The following is a 15,221-nucleotide window of genomic DNA, read 5'->3' as shown; positions in this document are numbered from 1 at the left end:
TTTATGACATTGAACTCCTTTGAAGCACTGTGGAAAAGACTGACCAACAAGGGAGTTACGCCAGACCAATAACACTGCTCTGGCTACTGCAGTGCTAGTGTCCACAGTGTAACACCACCACCACTGCCTCAGGCTAATATCCATGTCATCAGTGATGGTGTCTGTGGATCCCCAACATCCTGGTGCTGCTTCCTATGGCTATGGATGCGTTGTGCTGGGACCTCCATGGTGATAGCCCAGCAGGGTGATGCTGATGTGCTAGAAGATTCAGTGTCCCAGAGTTGCATTGTGGGTTTTTGATCCCCAGAGTACGGAAGCTTCATTGTGTTCTCTTCCAAAATGGAGGAAGTGCTGTCATTAATTTTGGTTACGCTTAGCAATGTGACCTTTCATTTTAATGTCTTATAAAATTTTACCAATTTATACTTTAGGCTTTTATACTGCAGTCCCACTTTTCCTTTTCTGGCACAGTGTTGCTTAAAATAATGATTTGTTGAATTAATTTATTTCAATTTATTATCCCTTGTTCCATAAAAGTGTGAAGTGACTCCAAAATCCATTACCACTTCGGTTTTATAAGTTCAATAAAAATATCTGGGAATATGCATTTTGTTCCTTAAAATTATATATATATATATACACACACACATATATATATATGTATATATATATGAGAAACTTTTCTGGTGTTTTGACATAAAATTGTGTCAACTCTCAGCATTTCATTCTGTTCCTAGTGATGCCAAGCAATTAGCCTTCTCTCTGATACCATTTAAAAAGACCTCATTTTGCTTCTGTGCCCTAGTAAAGGCAAGGTATATCATATCCAAGTGGCCATGTGGCCAGTATTGCCAGTCATGTCCTGGGTCCAGTCAGACCACCATGTAATAAAGTCAAATGGGCCCAGCAGAAACCCAATGTAAAATGGAAATGGTACATTCAGGATTAGCATCAGGCGTGTCCAAAGATCACAGTAAGCTGTATGCGGAGCTAGACCAGATCCTCATGTTACCAGTCCATGTTGCACTGACTCCTATCAGCTCACACCCAAACTCATGGGAACCAGCTGATAGAGGATGAGAATAATTTGAGCCTGATTCAAGGGTAAGTCAGGTTAACATGTGGTTGCAAGATGAAAATGTTTTATTACTACATTACCTTCTCACATAAGGGTGATCTGAAAAGGGAGCATTGAGAGTAAATCTCCCCAATGGGCAAAGCTTTGGGTTATGTAACTGACCATCCACTTTGTGTAGTGAAAGTTGTGATGTGAGGTAAGATTATGCTTGGATTTATAGGCAGGAGAATGGCTTAGCTAATTGGTTGGAATCTGAACAACTAAGATTGAGACAACTGAGAGATCTTTGAGAAGCAAGTTTAGGGAAGAAGCTTGTGGTTGAATCTATGGAAGTGGACACAGGATTTGAGGATCATGTAATTTCTACCAAAAACTATCCACTACTGAAGAGCTTCTAAACAATTAAGTGGGCAGGATGACTTGGCCAGTAGATTTCAGCCAATTTCTGTTCTTAGCCATCAAAGCTTGGACAATGTACTCATAAACAAAGTAGATAGCAGATGATGACCAAGATGAGGGCTATACTTTGGAGCAAGTACATGGCACCCTGTTGAGGTTTGTCTTGCTACTTCCACTGCTGAATGTCCAAACCACCTGCAACAAAGTTCAGTGCCATGGCTGAAATACAGTACTCACTTTAAAAAGAGACTAACGAATCATTTGGTGGTAAGTTGACTGCATTAGATGCCTTCCACTCTGGAATAGACTGGCCAGAATTCCGCCTGACCAGGATTGACCATACTTAGGATTTGAATTTGTCTTTTTTGTCTCCTGTGCCCCAGCAGTGCCACTCAGGGCTCAGAATGTGAAATAAGCTGATGTATGAAATCATATAGCATTTTCTTGGACTAAGAGATTGTTATATGACAAAGAATTACAGTCAGTGGTAGATACATTATTGTGGGATTCGTAGATCTTATCACATACAAAACTATTCTGAAATTTCTACCCTGATAAAGTAGTAGACTTAAACCTTTGAAGTCAGAGCTAAGACACTAGCTTGAGGATGACAGTCAGTGAAAATGAGGTAGTAACTTTCAGGATGCAGTATAAACCTTAAACCAATGGCTACTATATGGTGATGTGTGCCCAATCGGTAGACTGGATGGGTTTAGGGACCAATAAGTTATAATAATATTGGCCTTGCTTACCATCAGTTTTAGTGTTCTGTTTGTGGGATTTGTACCTCTTGTCCTCACAAGACTCAGTGTCTAAAGTCCGAAGTCCAGGGTGGACATTTCCAACAGGATACAAGTAAGAGTGTCTGTAAGCTATCACTGTCCCCTGGTCTGATTGGGTTCCTTGCTACAGTAGATCAGCAAGCAGGGGTCAGTTACCCTATCATCAAGGAGAGGCAGGCTACCACCACATAATGGGGGTGAAGAGGAATGTATAGAACACTGGTGACCTTCTTGCATCTCTTGATATTCCCAAACTTAACTGAAACCACAAATGGACAAGGAGAGCAACCAACCCCTGATAAGGGCGTCATAAAAATGGATTTAGTCTCCTTGGACATGGTATGGATCATTCATCATGAAAGCCATTGAGACATACAGAAGTGCTAGCCAAAGGGGAGGGCAATCTAGAATGAATTTGGGGGAAGAGTGATGATGAGTATCAGTTACTGTGTCCAGACCAACTATAGCATTGAGAATTGTAGTTTGCCCTACAGTTTGTCCCACTCTTGTAAGTTTTCTCAGAAATTGTGACAGATAAAAAAGCTGTGCCTAGCTGCAGTATATTTAGTATTAACATAAGTGGGTCTGTGACTTGTGAAGTGTGAACTAGAATAGATTCTGTTGGTGACCTAGATTCCCTTTCCCAGCCAGTGTTGCCATACCCCACCTGCTTAGAGGTAGAGTTGCTAAGGCTCAGGATTGTCTGATTCTCCAGAGAGTCACCCCATTTACTCAACCCATAAGGATGCAGTTTGTGTTCAGTGACTGACTGTCATTCAAGATGTAGAGTTCCTCTTGGGTACAGACTGAAGCTAGATCTAACTGAGGCCACATCCTTCCTTAGCTGCTTTCCGTGCTCTGTGATGCTTCTTCATTCTCTTTCTCCTCAGAGCTCTCCCTCAACATATCATATGATCCTGTTTTAGACTCCACATTTGGAAACTCAACCTAAAAACATGGAGAAATATAATTTCCATATTAATATCCTTGAGACATTTACATACTATTGATGTGTGAGAAAAATTGTACAACTATTTATAGGGTACAATTGTTCAAATCTCTATTTTTTTAACTCAGACATTTTGTTTCTGAGTAAGTATCCTGCAGAAATAATCATGCAAAATTTGAAAAAAAATATATATATACATAAATGATTATTATAACATTGTTTTTTAATTGCAGAAATGCTGAATGTGTATCAGTATGGGAATGGGTTAAATAAGTCATAATGCATCCATACATTCAATAATACAGTATTAAGTAGATTCATTTGCTCTTACATAGAAGTATGCCCAGTGTATGGTGGGAATAAATAAAAGAGCTTAAGTGAATATACTTTCATATTGGCAAAACAATTCTTTTGCAGGCTCTGCCTCTTATTTACTGCATGATGTCGAAAAAGGTACTCCACCTACATAAACCTACATTTCATTTTCTTCATTTTTAAAATTGCCTTTTAATAAGATATCACATGCAAAGCATTCAACACATAATTAATGGTCAGTATAAGTTTGCTCTTCTTTTATTATTATTATATTTTAAGTGAAAATGTTAAGTAGCAGAGCACTGATTCACTGAGTGTATTTAGAGATTGGTATAGTACTCATTAGTGTAGTTTAGATAGGATAGAACTTAAAGCATGGGCATGTAGCCAGTTCCCTAGACTAATGCCTTGTTGCATCACTAACTTTTGTGTAACCTTGGGGAATTTCTTAAACTCTCTAAACTCAAATTTCCTTGTCATCAAAATGGGTACAGTAGCAGTTCCTTCTCTGGGGGATTACTACCCTACCAGGCTTAAATGAAAGAAAAGCCATAATAGTTACTGCTTACTGAATGGCATTGTTCTAAATGTTTTACATGTATTTTTATCATAGTTTCACTGTAGCCCTAGAAGGTAGACATTGTTATTATCCCTGTTTTATATATGAGGAAATAAAAGCATAAAATACTTAAATAATTTGCCAAGGTTCATGTAGCTAGTACAAGGTGATTCAGGATTTGAATTCAGTCTGTCCAGTTTCACAGCCTGGGGCCATAACCACTTTGATGTAATGTGATTCCTAAGAAATATTAAGGGTTCAACAAATGGTATATTATCATATTTGTATAAAATATATGTATACACACGTGTATGTGTATATATATATACACATATATACACATGCACATAACGTGTGTGTGTTTGATTATTCATGGGAAAATATCTGGAAGGAGTTTAAACACTTGTTTGTTATGGTTACATCTGGGAATATGTTTCAGGGAGATCAGAGGAGGATATTCATATTTTAGTCAAAATATAGCTATTTTAAAAAAAGTTACAATAATCTAGATGCCCCCTCCAAAAATATTACAGTAAGCATGCATTATTTTGAAATAAGAGTAAAAATATAGTTTTAAAAATCAAGAAAATTACCTTAGTTAAATCCTAAAAATAGATTCAGTGAAGACAAGTTAAAATTGGTACACTTAGTAATAAAGCACCAATTACAATGAAAAGTTCAGTAATGATGGGTAGATAGGAAAAGTGGAAAGACAAGACATCTAATCATAGTTCACTAGAGATCGAATGCATTTATTATGTTGGAACAAAATTTAGGGGACAGAAAATCACTGGTGTTCTTAATTAGCTAGTTCATTGCCCAGCTGAAGGTGAACGGATCATTCCCTATTTCCACCTGGGGCACACTCCTTCTAAGGCTCCAATTGAACAATAAGATTAACAGTGATGGGTGGCTTCTCCTGGGCCCTCATTCTTACCCCCTTCAAAGGTACACAAAACGTTTGAGTTCCACATAAAATATAAAGGTGTCATTAATTTGGGATATTCATTTAGTTCTCAGACAGAATTGGAAGTTCGCTTTTCATATTCCAAGCCAGACTATTTTTAAATTATTGGTTCGAATCAACACATTTAAAAAGGATTCAAGAGGGGCTTCCCTGGTGGTGCAGTGGTTGGGAGTCCACCTGCCGATGCAGCGGACACGGATTCGTGCCCTGGTCCGGGAAGATTCCACATGCTGCGGAGCGGCTGGGCCCGTGAGCCGTGGCCACTGGGCCTGCGCGTACAGAGCCTGTGCTCTGCGGCGGGAGAGGCCACAACAGTGAGAGGCCCGCGTACCGCAAAATAAAATAAAATAAAATAAAAAGGATTCAAGAGAATGTACATTGAGTTTAAGAGAGGAATTACAAAAAAAACTACTAAAGGAGAACACACAGTGAAAAAGCTGGGAAGAATTTAGGTAGTATAATTCGTACAAGAAAATAAAATAGGCATGGCTGGCGTGGGGTGTTGGTTTGGGGTAGCTATTGATAACTATGGCATGATGCACAGAACCAGGTTACCTTTCACAGTAAGCACATTTCTAATAGCTTAAGCTTACATTGTATTGGATATTCCAATAGAAAATATATTATGCAAGTGATTCAAAATAAGTTTTATCAACACAAAGAAATACAGCCTATAGAAGTAGAAAAACACATTCTATAAAGTTCCATATTGGATCATTCTCAAATATCTCTCACTTATTTTATCGAGGGGTTAAAATGGCCCAAGGAAGGTGTAGCTCTTCTACAGAACATATCTGCAATCTAGGCTCCTTCTGCCTAGAGTTGCTCTTATGATGTTTTATAGAACTGGCTTGTTCTGGCTGAAGTCCTGATGTTGTAAAGAGTAAAACATAAGGAAAAAAGGATGAACGCAGAAATCACACTGGCCAGGGCACACATCCTGCCTTTACACCAGCTTAGCTATATGGTTTGGGATGTTTTTGAATTTTTTGAGTCTCCGATTTTTATTTGGCAAAAATCACCTTAAAGAGTTGTAAAATTACTAAGACAATATACATGATAATGTGGCATATAGTAGGAGATGATAAATTAACTATTATCATTATTTTCCTATATCCCTCCACAGATTTATACTTAAGTCTTTTTGTGAAGGTCACAGTTTTCCAGGCCTCAGTGTATTGAAACAGCCAGATTACAAATGAACAACCACACTGCGGAGAAAATGGAATCATTAAGTAACCAAGGAGGAGCTAGAAGGCAGAGAGGAGAGTTACACAGAGAGAACAAGAGACAGTTCATTATTTCTGACTCACAGATGACATTTTCTCTTCTTTGGACACAAAAAGTTATGAGAATATACAGGGAAATGGAGCTACCGCTTTAGTGCTTGTGATTTCTATGTTCAGTGCGAATCAAGTACACCTGAGAGGCAAGGCCTGGCAGAATCAACCCCTGTAGTGGGCGGTTCAGCCTGTTTTGATGAGCCAAGTACCTATTCATTCAATTGAAAGGAAATTGGTTATGTTGATGTAGTCAGCTTCACAGCAAGCCAGGAGCTAAGTTCAGGGAGATACAAGGAGTTCAGTGAAGAAGTGCAAAGTCTTCTGACCAAGGGGAGTACTTTCAAGGTAGGATGCATCTTAACTTATAGGCTAGAAAGTTTTTTCACAATTTGGAAATGAAATTGCTTCTGTTCCCATTGCCACCTGGGGCTTGGTGACTTTAAAAAGGCGTTTTAAGGGCTTCCCTGGTGGCGCAGTGGTTGAGGGTCCGCCTGCCGATGCAGGGGACACGGGTTCGTGCCCCGGTCCGGGAGGATCCCACATGCCGCGGAGCAGCTGGCCCCGTGAGCCATGGCCGCTGAGCCTGTGCGTCCGGAGCCTGTGCCCCGCAACGGGAGAGGCCACGGCAGTGAGAGGCCCACGAACCGCAAAAAAAAAAAAAAAAAAAAGGCGTTTTAATAACGTTGATGCAAGTTGGTTTTCTTTCAAAATGTAACCTTTCTCATTTTCAGTTTAGTATTTTATTTAGAGAGAATCTTAAAAACTTTTCTGCCATGTACTAATATTATAATGTTAGGAAATCACTTTATCTAATATTCAGTCTGTCCCTTAAAATGCCAGACTCCTCATTAGGCCCTAGGAATACAAAAGTGATTCTGACAAGATTGCTCCTCTCAGAGATGTTCATAGTCTAGTGGGGGAAATACAAGTCTGAATACATGATTTCAGTAATGTGAGAAAAGTGGCAATATTCACGTGCATAAAATGGCACACTTCCCTAAGAGGTTTAGCAAAGGCCCCAGGAAGACAGTAGCAACTGAGCTCAGACTTTAAGGGTAAGCAGGCATTTTCCAGATTGAAAAAACAAAATGGACATTGCAGAGAGTGTCCTAAGGATGTTGAGTACTTTAGCTCATTTAGCATGTGTCAGGAACTGAGGAAAATACTTTATATGCATTAACACATTTGAGCCTCCAACACTTGCCTGAGGTAAGTTTTGTTTTTACTCCTTGGTATGTAAGTGGCTACAGGGATTACATATAACGACACAGTCTTTGAACACAAGGCAGTCTGACTTCACTTCTGTAACCACTTCACTGGAAAGTCTTTGGGTAAATGTATTATCATGCCACCGTAGAAAAGCACCGAAGGGAAGAAAACAGAGCATTAATTAATTCATGAGCACCTACTCTCTGCCAGGCACTGGGCTGGGGTGAACTGTCCAGAGAAAATTTAGGAGGATACTAACAAAACAATGAGGCTGAAGAAGCAAGTCTTGAGAGAAAAAGTAACTACTGGAAATTCGTTGTTGCCAGTAGATTAGGGATGAGAGATGGAGTAGACAAAAATGACTGATGGTTTTTGCTTGAAAAATGGAGTAAATATGATGACATAATATGAAGCAGGAAAAACAGGAAGAAAAATTTAATGGGGGAAAACAGGGTATTCATTTTGGAGCCCTGGGTTTCCCATGAAAATTAGTCAAATTACCTGCTTAACTACATCTCAGTTCAGTTAAGAATATCAGATTATGCAGTGATGCTTTTAACACTACCATATTATGCAAAGGTTAAAACAAACTATCTTACTCCAAGTGAATGAAAAGCCACAATGATATAAACTCATTCAATCAGGAAACATGGGAAACTCTAAGAGGGTCCTTCAGGGAGGTAAATGGCTACTTCCGAAGTCTGACATAGAACAGATAATAAATATTTGTGGAATGAAATAATAAATTAATGAATAAATGAATGTGCAAATTCATGGTGAGATTATCTACTGAATTTACTTGTAGAGCACAAATGAGAGAAAATGGACCTGAATTAGTGCAAAAGAGAGTTGAAATTCATAAATCATTAACTTCTTAAGCTTGTAGAGTATTACCCCTGGAGATGTTCCATAAAGGGAGAAACTGTCAGTGCTGGAGAGATTGCTGCTTTGTAACTTGGATAGTTTATAACAGGCCTAATATGGAGTTCAACAGAAGTAGGAATGGAGGGGCATTATTTTATCCTGGAGAACCAGCCCTGAATATTCTGATAAACCCATATACTCTCTCACCTTCAGTTGATGTAAGCATTTCCTTTAACCTTAGATATTAACTCTTTAATTTAATTTTGTTTCAATATGCTACTTTTTAAACCCCAGCTAAGATTCTCTACTCATTTTTATAGAGACATTAATGTTAACCTTATAATTTGGTAAAAAGTTTACTTGGATTCAAAGCCATCGAACTATTTCCTATCAGTTGTATTTTTATTTTTACTCTCATGACCCCTCTACCTCAAGTGTCATTTCCTCCTCAACTGCCTTTTAAATATGTTTACAGTCATGACATCTATTGCTGTCATTTGCACTGAGAGCCAGCAATTTTTTTTTGTATATAAAGCTGTTTCTTTCACATTCAGTGATTATATTTTTAGCTATTTTTTTATTATGCAATAATTTTTATTGTATCGCACCAAATATTTTACTGTCTCTATAATCTGGTCCACATACTTTTGTTCTATTGCCTCAATAATAGTTTCATATACTCATTTTGTGTTTATTTTAATTTTAAAACTTATGAGTAAAATTATATAATTAAATATTTAATTTAGAATTAAAATATTTCAACTATGACAGAAGTAAATTGTAGTCATATAATAAATACTAAGAATATATTACAATATGGAAATTTATCAAAAAACACTGAGTGCCTGGTTGATGCTACTTGCCAAGCTAAGAGTTGGTGATAAAATAACCAAGAAGACAAGGATGGTCCTTATTCTGAAAATGCTTTTAGATTAGTGGAAAACACAGACAAATATAATTTTAGAATGTTATATAATAAGGGCTATAATAGAAAAATGTCAGATTACTATGAGATATAAATACACAAATATATGTATATACATATGTACATACATGTATATGATACATATATATTTAAATAAATAAAATATTTTAATTTTATCACTTTATTGTTGCTAGACTATAAGGTTGACTTCAATGTAATGACTTACATATTCCTAAAATACAGATATCCACTCTATTAATGATAAATCATTTTAAAAATAACACTGTATTTTTTTTTACATCTTTATTGGAGTATAATTGCTTTACAGTGGTGTGTTAGTTTCTGCTTTATAACAAAGTGAATCAGTTATACATATACATATGTTCCCATATCTCTTCCCTCTTGCGTCTCCCTCCCTCCCACCTTCCCTATCCCACTCCTCCAGGCGATCACAAAGCACCGAGCTGATCTCCCTGTGCTATGCGGCTGCTTCCCACTAGCTATCTGTTTTACGTTTGATAGTGTATATATGTCCGTGCCTCTCTCTCGCTTTGTCACAGCTTACCCTTCCCCCTCCCCATATCCTCAAGTCCGTTCTCTAGTGGGTCTGTGTCTTTATTCCTGTCTTACCCCTAGGTTCTTCATGACATTTTTTTTTCTTAAATTCCATATATATATGTTAGCATACGGTATTTCTCTTTCTCTTTCTGACTTCACTCTATATGACAGACTCTAGGTCTATCCACGTCATTACAAATAGCTCAATTTCGTTTCTTTTTACGGCTGATGTTCCATTGTATATATGTGCCACATCTTCTTTATCCATTCATCTGATTACGGACACTTAGGTTGTTTCCATCTCCGGGCTATTGTAAATAGAGCTGCAATGAACATTTTGGTACATGACTCTTTTTGAATTATGGTTTTCTCAGGGTATATGCCCAGTAGTGGGATTGCTGGGTCATATGGTAGTTCTATTTGTAGTTTTTTAAGGAACCTACATACTGTTCTCCATAGTGGCTGTACCAATTCACATTCCCACCAGCAGTGCAAGAGGGTTCCCTTTTCTCCACACCCTCTCCAGCATTTATTGTTTCTAGATTTTTTGATGATGGTCATTCTGTTGTGAGATGATATCTCATTGTAGTTTTGATTTGCATTTCTCTAATGATTAATGATGTTGAGCATTCTTTCATGTGTTTGTTGGCTATCTGTATATCTTCTTTGGAGAAATGTCTGTTTAGGTCTTGAGCCCATTTTTGGATTGGTTTGTTTGTTTTTTTGTTATTGAGCTGCATGAGCTGCTTATAAATTTTGGAGATTAATCCTTTGTCGGTTGCTTCATTTGCAAATATTTTCTCCCATTCTGAGGGTTGTCTTTTGGTCTTGTTTATGGTTTCCTTTGCTGTGCAAAAGCTTTGAAGTTTCATTAGGTCCCATTTGTTTTTGTTTTTATTTCCATTTCTCTAGGAGGTGGGTCAAAAAGGATTTTGCTGTGATTTATATCATAGAGGTAACACTGTATTTTTAAAAGTTCCTGAATAGATCATAAGTATTTGCCATTAATTCAATATTTCACTTTTGTAATACATAAGAAAGTGTCATGTCTTTATGATTGACAAGTAATATGGAAAGAGCTCTTTTGAAGTTGCTGTTTTCATTTGAACATATGTATTACTAAGGTTATTTAAAAGGATATAAAAACTATGTTCAGGGCTTCCCTGGTGGCGCAGTGGTTGAGAGTCCACCTGCCGATGCAGGGGACACGGGTTTGTGCCCCAGTCTGGGAAGATCCCTCATGCCGCGGAGCGGCTGGGCCCGTGAGCCATGGCCACTGAGCCTCTGCGTCTGGAGCCTGTGCTCCGCAACGGCAGAGGCCACAACAGTGAGAGGCCCGCGTACCGCCAAAAAAAAAAACAAAAACTGTGTTCATTTGCATGAAGCATACTTCAAAATATAACTTTGTATTTAAGAATTTTTATATGTTACAGCCTTTAAATTCTGATAAATGATAAATATTATAATAATTTCATATTAAAACAGCTTTCAAATCATTTTTATTACCACCTAAGAAATGTAGCAAGATAATAACATAAAAGATTTGATTATGAATTATTTTTCAAGTAGTATCTGGAGGACAAAAGCTATGTCTACTGTTTCCTTAGCATTTTCCCGTAGGGTGTAATAAAGTATGGTAGGAGCTCACTAAATGTTGATGATGGCCTCACTTCAAATTTAGCTTTGATGAGTTTCTGAATTAGATGTCCTCTAATGTCCTTTCCTTCTCTGAAATTATGTTATTCTATAATATAGCTCTATATGTTCATTTTCCCCCATAGAGAAATATAAAGCATTTGATGCTCTTTAAGTAACAATGATCTGCTCAGTGATGCAGCTTACACATTATTCATGTTAGCGGTTAAGACAAAAATCACAGATAAGGTTCTCATCAGGAAGAGTTATTCCCAGATAGCAGAGAACGAGTTGAGGCAGTCTCTGCTCTTTCATTTTTTTCTTTTCAAATTCTGGTTTAAATAGGACAAGTGGAATTGTTTTGCTGGCATATTACCTTTAATTTATTTCTTTTTAAAAAAACTAGAGCACACATTATTACATGTTTCTCAATGATCAGTGTTAAAAACAGCATAATTGGAAAACTTCATGTTGATTACAAATACTGATTTATTAAACCTGAACTATCGAGAGTTGCATAGTGGTGATGCCAGGGAGGTCCAGAAAAACATCTTCTAATGTTTTTTATTATACATTAGGTTTTTTTTTTTTTTTTTTTTTTTTGCGGTACACGGGCCTCTCACTGTTGTGGCCTCTCCCGTTGCGGAGCACAGGCTCCGGATGCGCAGGCTCAGCGGCCATGGCTCACGGGCCTAGCTGCTCCGCGGCATGTGGGATCTTCCCGGACCGGGGCACGAACCCGTGGTCCCTGCATCAGCAGGCGGACTTTCAACCACTGCACCACCAGGGAAGCCCTACATTAGATTTTTTGAAGTGTTGTTTGGTCACTTAATTCCTGTACATATCCTAAAAGGGTGGATGAATAAAACACCCACCCATAACTAGTTTGAAAAGTTTTTTTGACAGTACAAGGACTATATAAATTTAGAAGTGAGAACGTGCCAAAGACATAGTATATGATTCATTGCCAAATAAATGGCAACTAGGAACTCCTTTAAGATTTCAGATTGAGGAATCATGTTACCTTTTCTGTAGTATGGATAGCGTTTGAACGGGCAAAAAAAAAAAAAAATGCGATAGACAGTAAGGATGAAAAGCCTTAGTAAAATCTCAGAAGCAGGCAAACAAAAGTTAGACTCAGTGAAAATGATAGCGTCAGTTTGTCTGACACAGGGGTATGAGTAGGGAGGAAGAGCAGGCTGTGGTCAGACACAAAGGGTCTGAACAGGATAGCAGTGGACAGAGGCTGAATAAAGGTGTCTCTTACTTGTGAAAACCTTCTGAGGCAGAAGGCAGTTTGTTTAGTTTCTCCCAAACCAGGAAAACAAAAAGAAAGAAAACATACCTCTAGGTTATCACAGAATTAAATTATGTCCATAATCTGCCATGCAAAGCATTAAAATTCCACTCAATATTGTAAGTATAGATTTATACAAACTTCCTGTAGTACACTATATCCCCATAGGCTTTATAAACATTGTCAGGCATAAACGTGATTTTTTTTTTTTTTTGCTATGTATATGTTTAGGTTTTATTTAATTGAGGTATTTTAAACTGGAGGCGAATACAATGAGAACATTGGGTGGTAGAAACTCAAAGTAAAACCCTGGCTCTGCCAGGTCTGTTTTAAGAGTTTACAGTTTATATTCTATAGGTTTAAACATAGTAATGACACATAGCAAAAATGGAGGAAAGAAAAAAATATTTGTGATACAAGGGAAGACCATGGACTTCAGAGACAGAGACCTACTTTGTAATAAGTCTGCCTTTCTTGCTGTGTGGCTTTGGAACTCTACTGAAGCTCTTTGACTTTGAGATTTCGTATCCATAAAACAAGGACAGTTTTTCTACCTCATAGTATTTATGTGTCTAGTTTCATGCTTTGACACAGAGGCAGCACTCAAAAAACAATAGCTCACATCCCACGAATGTCATTATTTTATTCCTGGTGGGTTTTCTGTTAGTCATAAAAAAGACTATCAGCAATTTTTAAAGTTCAATATAAGGCTATATTGTGGTTGTTTGAAAATATATTTTAATTAACAACATCATTGATTCTATATATCTTTTTTCTGGGTTGAGATGACTGCAGTCAGTATTCAATATTCAATTTATGATATGATTCAGTTGAAGAGAAGAGAATCCACTCTGTTTTATATTAGCAGAAAGGGATTTGTTGCTGAGCATTAAATGCTTACAAAAGTTTGGGATGGGCTGAAAAAACAGTCTCTAGCCTGATCTTTCAGGAACTGCTACTTAAAAATATGCTCCAGAACTAGGCTGCCAGGAAAGCTGCTGTTCCCTCTGTGATTGGTAAGAATGCTACGTTGAGCATCAGGAAGTCCCTGCTACAGCTCCTCATTACCTCTGCTATAATGCTCGTGTGCAAAATGGATGCCTCAAGCCCTACTCTTTTTCCCACGTAATTTAGTTCTAATGCGAGTTTTGCTCAAATCTACCTGACTTGCAGTACCTAGATCACTTTTGAAATTCTAGGTTCAAAGAAGAATAAAAAATTAATTTCTTAAGCTTTTGAGCCCTTTCTGCAGAGGAATTTTCATAGAAGACAGAATGGATCATTCATTATCAAGTCAATATTGTGTGCAGTCCAATTGTGCAGTCCAACAATTGCTACTCAGTAACCTACTTCCATACTTAAATTTCTAAGCAACAATAACTGTACAACAGGTGCCTTCCTAATAAATATAAATGTCCTTCATGCAAATGAAGTAGTATCCAAATTTTACTGAAAAGGCACATTCTGCATGATGTTCATTCCTTCTCTAAATCATTTAAAATGATGAAGCCAGTATATTTACTTAGGGGATAAAGATAAAACTGATATATTCTACTAAGATAGTTGGACAAAGGGAGAGAGAAACAAAAGATATCTGGTTAACATAAAAGCATATAGGAAGCATATATGGGTAGCTTCTTTAGTCTCTATATTTGCATAAGATAATAAGATTTTCAGTTTGTTTCTTCCACCACCCATTCTTTATTTCCTTTGTTCACAGTTACTACCTCTGCTCTTCAGGATTCTTTACATGTTGGGGTGGCTCAAAACTGTATTCCTAGAGGATCTAACCCTTGATGCTCCTGCATGTGTGTGGTTACTCCAGCGTTCCATTAACTAATAACACTGGAATGGCAGTACATGAAATACTCCTCCTTACTCCTGTTGTGTTAAAACAAACCCATTTGCCCTTGATAAGCAGAACCAGTCATCCTAGATAATACTGTATTATTCCCCTTTTGGGGGCTGTTGGTGTAGCAGCATGAGGAGCCCAAAATGACCAGGGGGTGATCTCAGTGACATTACTGTTGTTTTATCTGGTGGAAGCGTTTAGCTGAGAACTCTAAACCAATAGAACTTTGTGATGCAAGGAAAAGAAGAAAATATATTGTTGAGTTAGTCATTAGGTATAATAGAAATATTACTTCTAATTTACCCACATATTCTAGTTCCATGTGTTCTAACTATGGGAGAATTAGTCCAGCCTCGTATATTTGTCACTGATTTGTAGAATATTCTGTCTCCTCTAGGATGTCATACTTTCAAAGGGTTGTTTCTAAGTAGTGCAAAAAGCAGAGTCTTTAAGAGCCCATTTCACCAGTTACTTCCAGGTGATAGAGTTAGATTAGTCAGTTCTCTGAGTGTAAACCAATTGCCTCACTGCTTTGGCTGGAAAACAAGT

Source organism: Delphinus delphis, chromosome 5 (assembly GCF_949987515.2).
Source record: "Delphinus delphis chromosome 5, mDelDel1.2, whole genome shotgun sequence".
Lineage (NCBI taxonomy): Eukaryota > Metazoa > Chordata > Mammalia > Artiodactyla > Delphinidae > Delphinus > Delphinus delphis.
The sequence above is the reverse complement of the archived record's forward strand: the minus strand, read 5'-3'. Positions refer to the sequence as shown.